The sequence below is a fragment of the Babylonia areolata genome, chromosome 24 (genome assembly GCF_041734735.1).
Source record: "Babylonia areolata isolate BAREFJ2019XMU chromosome 24, ASM4173473v1, whole genome shotgun sequence".
Lineage (NCBI taxonomy): Eukaryota > Metazoa > Mollusca > Gastropoda > Neogastropoda > Buccinidae > Babylonia > Babylonia areolata.
Window position 1 is genome coordinate 54072606 of NC_134899.1, and position 6660 is coordinate 54079265.

At 42.7% G+C, this 6660-nt stretch overlaps 1 non-coding gene across 1 annotated transcript; it reads right to left on the minus strand.

Moving 5' to 3' along the window:
- Nucleotides 1-3697: 3697 nt before the first annotated feature.
- On the minus strand, nucleotides 3698-3768 carry Trnag-gcc (transfer RNA glycine (anticodon GCC)). The gene has a single exon. It is a non-coding gene; the product is annotated as a tRNA-Gly (tRNA).
- Nucleotides 3769-6660: the final 2892 nt, after the last annotated feature.

The following is a 6660-nucleotide window of genomic DNA, read 5'->3' on the forward strand; positions in this document are numbered from 1 at the left end:
CCAAAGGCCAACTAGCCCACAAGGCTGCAGCACTAAGAGCCAGTGCAATCTTGCCTCCTAGTTTGAGAGTCATGGTCCTTCACAAGAGACTGAGCTGTAAAATGACTTCCCGAGGCTGCAGCACTAAGAGCCAGTGCAATCTTGCCTCCTAGTTTGAGAGTCATGGTCCTTCACAAGAGACTGAGCTGTAAAATGACTTCCCGTTGCAATGGAGAAACCATTGATCATACAGCTCCCACATTGCTGATCAGATACACTGAACGTGACACTAAAGGACAAGTACGTCAAACTATTGAACAGCACGTTGGACCATAGAGAGATCTGCTGACGTCAGTTAATTAATCCCCTTCAGTGCCAGGGGGAAAACAGCAGAAAGTGGTGTTTCAGGTCATAAAACATTATCCAAAACAATAAGCCTAAAACTGAGAAAATGGTCTGGATATACCACTCTAGACGAACTGTGTGAAATTTCAGCCTTCCAGATCTATTTCTTTTTCTTTTCTTTTCTGATGACGTCATCAGTGACGTCACTATGCACGTACGTACGTAATACGTTTATGGCAGTCAAGGGGTTGAGAAAAGAAAGCTGCTCTGGTTTGGTCACGGAACAGATCCAATGGTATTGTAAAATCAGTCCTCCAGGGACCTGTTGAGGGAGGGAGACGGGAAGGAGGACGAGAAAAAAAACCACAACGATTGACGGACAACATCGCAGAACAGACAGGAAAGACATCTGCAGAGAACCTGGCCTTGACACACAACCGACAGGCCTGGAGGAATCTGGTGAACAGTTCTGTGCGGTGCCCCGGTGACTCTTCACGGGGTTCAAGACCAACAACAAGAAGCACAGGAAGCACAAGAAGAAGACCAAGAACAAGAAGCACAGGAAGCACAAGAAGAAGACCAAGAACAAGAAGCACAAGAAGCACAAGAAGAAGACCAAGAACAAGAAGCACAAGAAGAAGAAGAAGAAGAAGAACAAGAAGCACAGGAAGCACAAGAAGAAGAAGACCAAGAACAAGAAGCACAAGAAGAAGAAGAAGACCAAGAACAAGAAGCACAAGAAGAAGAAGACCAAGAACAAGAAGCACAGGAAGCACAAGAAGAAGACCAAGAACAAGACGCACAGGAAGCACAAGAAGACCAAGAACAAGAAGCACAAGAAGAAGAAGAACAAGAAGCACAAGAAGACCAAGAACAAGAAGCACAAGAAGAAGACCAAGAACAAGAAGCACAAGAAGCACAAGAAGAAGAAGAACAAGAAGCACAGGAAGCACAAGAAGACCAAGAACAAGAAGCACAGGAAGAAGACCAAGAACAAGACGCACAGGAAGCACAAGAAGAAGAAGAAGAACAAGAAGCACAGGAAGCACAAGAAGAAGAAGAACAAGAAGCACAGGAAGCACAAGAAGACCAAGAACAAGCAGCACAGGAAGCACAAGAAGAAGAAGACCAAGAACAAGAAGCACAAGAAGAAGAAGAACAAGAAGCACAGGAAGCACAAGAAGACCAAGAACAAGAAGCACAAGAAGACCAAGAACAAGAAGCACAGGAAGCACAAGAAGACCAAGAACAAGAAGAACAAGAAGCACAAGAAGACCAAGAACAAGAAGCACAGGAAGCACAAGAAGACCAAGAACAAGAAGCACAAGAAGAACAAGAACAAGAAGCACAGGAAGCACAAGAAGAAGAAGACCAAGAACAAGAAGCACAAGAAGAAGAAGAACAAGAAGCACAAGAAGAACAACAAGAAGCACGAGAAGAACAAGAAGAACAAGAAGCACAAGAAGAAGAACAAGAAGCACAAGAAGAAGCACAAGAAGAACAAGAAGAACAAGAAGAACAAGAAGAAGAACAAGAAGCACAGGAAGAAGACCAAGAAGAACACGAAGCACAAGAAGCACAAGAAGACCGAGAACAAGAAGCACAAGAAGAAGAAGAAGACCAAGAACAAGAAGCACAAGAAGAAGAACAAGAAGCACGAGAAGAAGAACAAGAACAAGAAGAAGAACAAGAAGCACGAGAAGAAGAACAAGAAGCACAAGAAGAAGAACAAGAAGCAGAAGAAGAAGAACAAGAAGAACAAGAAGAAGAACAAGAACAACAAGAAGCACAAGAAGAAGAACAAGAAGAACAAGAAGAAGAACAAGAAGCACGAGAAGAAGAACAAGAAGCACGAGAAGAAGAACAAGAAGCACAAGAAGAAGAACAAGAACAAGAAGCACGAGAAGAAGAACAAGAACAAGAAGCACAGGAAGCACCAGAAGAAGAAGAAATCTTACCCAACACAATGTGCAGAAAGGGCATCCAACCGTCCTTTTCTAAGCCTCCGAATTCGTTAGACTGTACCGTCTATGTTTCTGCAAAGAAGTAAGATTACACCATAGAATAAAGCGAAATAAGTTCACGACAAAAGAACACACGTGCATCCATATTTTGTGTTAACCTTTCTGTAACCTTGGAAACAAAACACAACAGCAAGAACAATTTACTTATTTATTTATTTTATAATTTGATTAACAACAAGAAGAATGACGATGGTGAATGATAATGACGATAATGATGTTGATGACGACGACAACGATGATGATGATGTTGATGACGACGACAACGATGATGATGATGATGACGACGACAACGATGATGATGATGTTGACGACGACAACGATGATGATGATGATGTTGATGACGACGACAACGATGATGATGATGATGATGATGACGGCGACAACGATGATGATGATGATGATGATGACGACGACAACGATGATGATGATGATGTTGATGACGACGACAACGATGATGATGATGTTGATGACGACGACAACGATGATGATGATGTTGATGATGACGGCGACAACGATGATGATGATGATGATGACGACGACAACGATGATGATGATGATGATGATGATGATGTTGATGACGACGACAACGATGATGATGATGATGATGACGACGACAACGATGATGATGATGATGATGATGTTGATGACGACGACAACGATGATGATGATGTTGATGACGACGACAACGATGATGATGATGACGGCGACAACGATGATGATGATGTTGATGACGGCGACAACGATGATGATGATGATGATGATGATGATGATGACGGCGACAACGATGATGATGATGTTGATGACGGCGACAACGATGATGATGATGACTGTCACGCTCTATAAGAGAGCGGACTAGAAACCCCCACCCAGCCCAGCACTGACACCCAGACAACACAAACACAGACTAAAATAATTCAGGGTTTACATACATTTATTCAGTCACACACAGAACTTGCCAAATAAAACTTACCACAATCCCAACCACAACTGATGACACTTAAACGACAACAGATAAATAACCCACAAAAAAAAAAAAAAAAAAAAAAAAAAAAAAAAAAACACAGAGCTTGAAGACCCGTCCATCCAGCGAAAAAAAACTGTCTGAAGAATGTTGTGCACTCAGGACAGTTAATAAACAAAACCTGAAACACTCTGCACAGTTTCAGTTTCAGTAGCTCAAGGAGGCGTCACTGCGTTCGGACAAAACCATATACGCTGCACCACATCTGCCAAGCAGATGCCTGACCAGCAGCGTAACCCAACGAAAAACACCAAAAAAAAACCACACACACACACAAAAAAAAAACAACAACGGGGGAATAAATAATAGATAAGCTTGCAAAAAAATGTGCAACGACCGGGAATCGAACCCGGGTCACCCGCGTGGCAGGCGAGTATTCTACCACTAGACCACCGTTGCTATACAACAGATAATAAAAAAAAATATAAAAAAAATAAAAAAAACGATGACGTGGACAACGAAGACTGAAGAAAACGACGATGAAAGCAGGTACACGATGACAGTGACAAGAAGAGGGCAGCGAGGGAAAACTGCAAACAGACCACTGCCGCACCAATGGTACCCGGCCGGCACAGGTGGAAGGACAAATGGCACAGGGAGTGGAATGCTGCAAACTTCATTACTCTTCTGGAAGGATTACCCCTGCCCCTGCCCCCCCCCCCCCCCTTCAATGAACACACACGACAAACTGATAAACAAAAGCTTTAACCCACACTGAAACAGCAGTATAAAATATCACTATAAAATTCCGTTCAACAGCTCCCTAACTTCACATTCACTAGTCAACACATTTTCTGAAAGATATTGTACATAGGACGTTGAAACTGGGGGGGGGGGGGAACTGATAGTTTAGAAAATATATCAATGATAATTTGACCTTGTGAACATAACGAAAATAGAAACATTCTTATAGTAATTGTAAAGGGGTTCACGAGGAAACGTTAGTGGCTGAAATACTTTAACATACTCAATGAATCCCAGTCACCATTATTTTTAAAAGTTATGTTTAAAATATTCTCACAACAGAGGAAAACAATACAAGCCTGACTTCTTTTTTTTTTTTAGCATTGACCCTCGAATCCCAATAAACAAAATCAAACATCTCGCATCTTAACAGAACAGGACAAATGAACAAAGAAACACTTATAACAACCAACTGACAAGTACAAACTACAACAGATAAGTTCAACAATGCAACAGCGAACTCACCTGCCAACCGGGTACCACTACCCTGACACTGGAAATAAAAAAAACCAAAACAAAGACGAGACACATCCAGCAGGACACTCCCTCTGAGCTGGAGCACACAGAACATAGAAGCATGGCCACCAGGAGGAAAAGCGATCCTCACATGAAGGTGCCAACCAACTGGGTAAAAAGCCCCGAACCAAACAGGCACGGCCTTCCTCCAAGAAGGCCGCGGGCGAAAAGCCTAGAGAAGTGTCACTGACAGAACAGAGAAATTTTAAACTCTACTCACCAGTGACACAAACACACACATGACTCCACGATTGCACGTGAAAAACGTACAACCGGGAGCTAACACACACTAAATGAATGCTCGAATGGGGGAGGTAATGCACAAAACAGTTCACACGAGACTGTCATTTGTGACAATGATGTTGATGACGGCGACAACGATGATGATGATGATGATGATGATGTTGATGACGGCGACAACGATGATGATGATGATGTTGATGACGGCGACAACGATGATGATGATGATGATGATGTTGATGACGGCGACAACGATGATGATGATGATGATGATGTTGATGACGGCGACAACGATGATGATGATGATGATGATGTTGATGACTGTCACGGACGACATAATGGTTCCGCTATTTTTTTCTTTTCTTTTACGTTTATGGAGGGGGTCTCATCCCCTCTTTCTTCTAAAATGACAAGCGAAGCTGGCGGAGGCTGGTGGGTCGCTGTATTATTTTTAGAGGCGGGTGTGTTTCTTATGCGCGTGCACGATGTTTTCCATCGTTATGTTTTCTATGGTTTGTAAGTGTCTCGTGCAATTGAACGGGGAAAAAATATATAGGAAGCTGAGTGAACAGAGAGCGGAGTTCTAGTGCTTCAAATGCTCCTCGCCGGTTTGTCTCTAGCTTCACTCGAATGGACTCAGTCCTTGGAGAAGGACGGTGGTAGAACCAGCGCTTAGCGGCTGATGTTCGTCGTTCTTTTTCCTCTGTAAACGACTTTGTGGCCGCCAGTGGAACTGTTCATCTGTGTTTCGATGTTAGCACCCGTTGTTCGTGTACGGAACACTGGGCGGTGGCCAGTGGGTGACTTTTGTTCTTGTCCTGTCAGCGTTTCTCCAGTTGCCTGGCGCGCGTCTTGAGGTGTTGTGCCTCCGTTCGAATCGTGGGGAAACGTCACGTCGCTCTAGGTAGGAGCTTGTGTTTCAGTCTTGTTTATGTATTGTTTTTCTCCGTCGTGGTTCATTGTTACGTTTGTATTTTCCGTCTCCTGTTTGTTGTGACCTTTCTCTTGTCATTGTTTATTATTGTGGAAGTTATGAGCCTGTGATGGGGCGATGAGTTGTCACATGTTGCTCAAATGTTACAGTGGAAATGTAAGGAATAAATACTGAAATTTAAGAATTGGGTAGGAGCTACGTTTTTGACATGTCTGCCAAGTGGGAGTTTTTTCAATGGAAGGGGGTAATTTTAGATATCTTGCTTTTTACATGCTCAAGAAAATTTTATTGGATATTTTTGTTAAGGTTTAAGGAGCTCGTCCAACTGGAGGCCACGAGTTAACATCGGGAATAAATTTATGCTTGTATAAAACAGTACTGTTGTATATGGTAAATGATGATTTGTTTTAGGGCATGTGAAATACTGGAAGGAAGGGAGATAATTATTAGACTATTTTTACAGCGGCGAGGCGTGCGGAAAAAAGATGCCGGCAACCATTGTTAATGTCATTCACTTTAAAAAAAAAAAAAAAACTATAACGTATGTTTTCCATAGTATTTGAAAAAATTGATATCTTTCGAAATAATTATTCATCAATGGTTTTGGGCTGCCAATGCATCTTCCTGTGCGCTCCTCGCTGGGTGCCGCCAGTTTTGTAGATATTTTAGTTATAACATGGTGGTTCCAGACCACCCGCCTCTCGGAGCCGGCGACGGATCCGCTGAGGGCTCCGCTGACGTTTCCATACTTGGGGCCTGTCTTCCGTCCGCCAGCGTCAGCAGCACTCCTATTTTCATGTGTTTATTTTATTTTATTTTTTATTTATCGTGGAAAACAAAAGACCATGCTGTGCTTG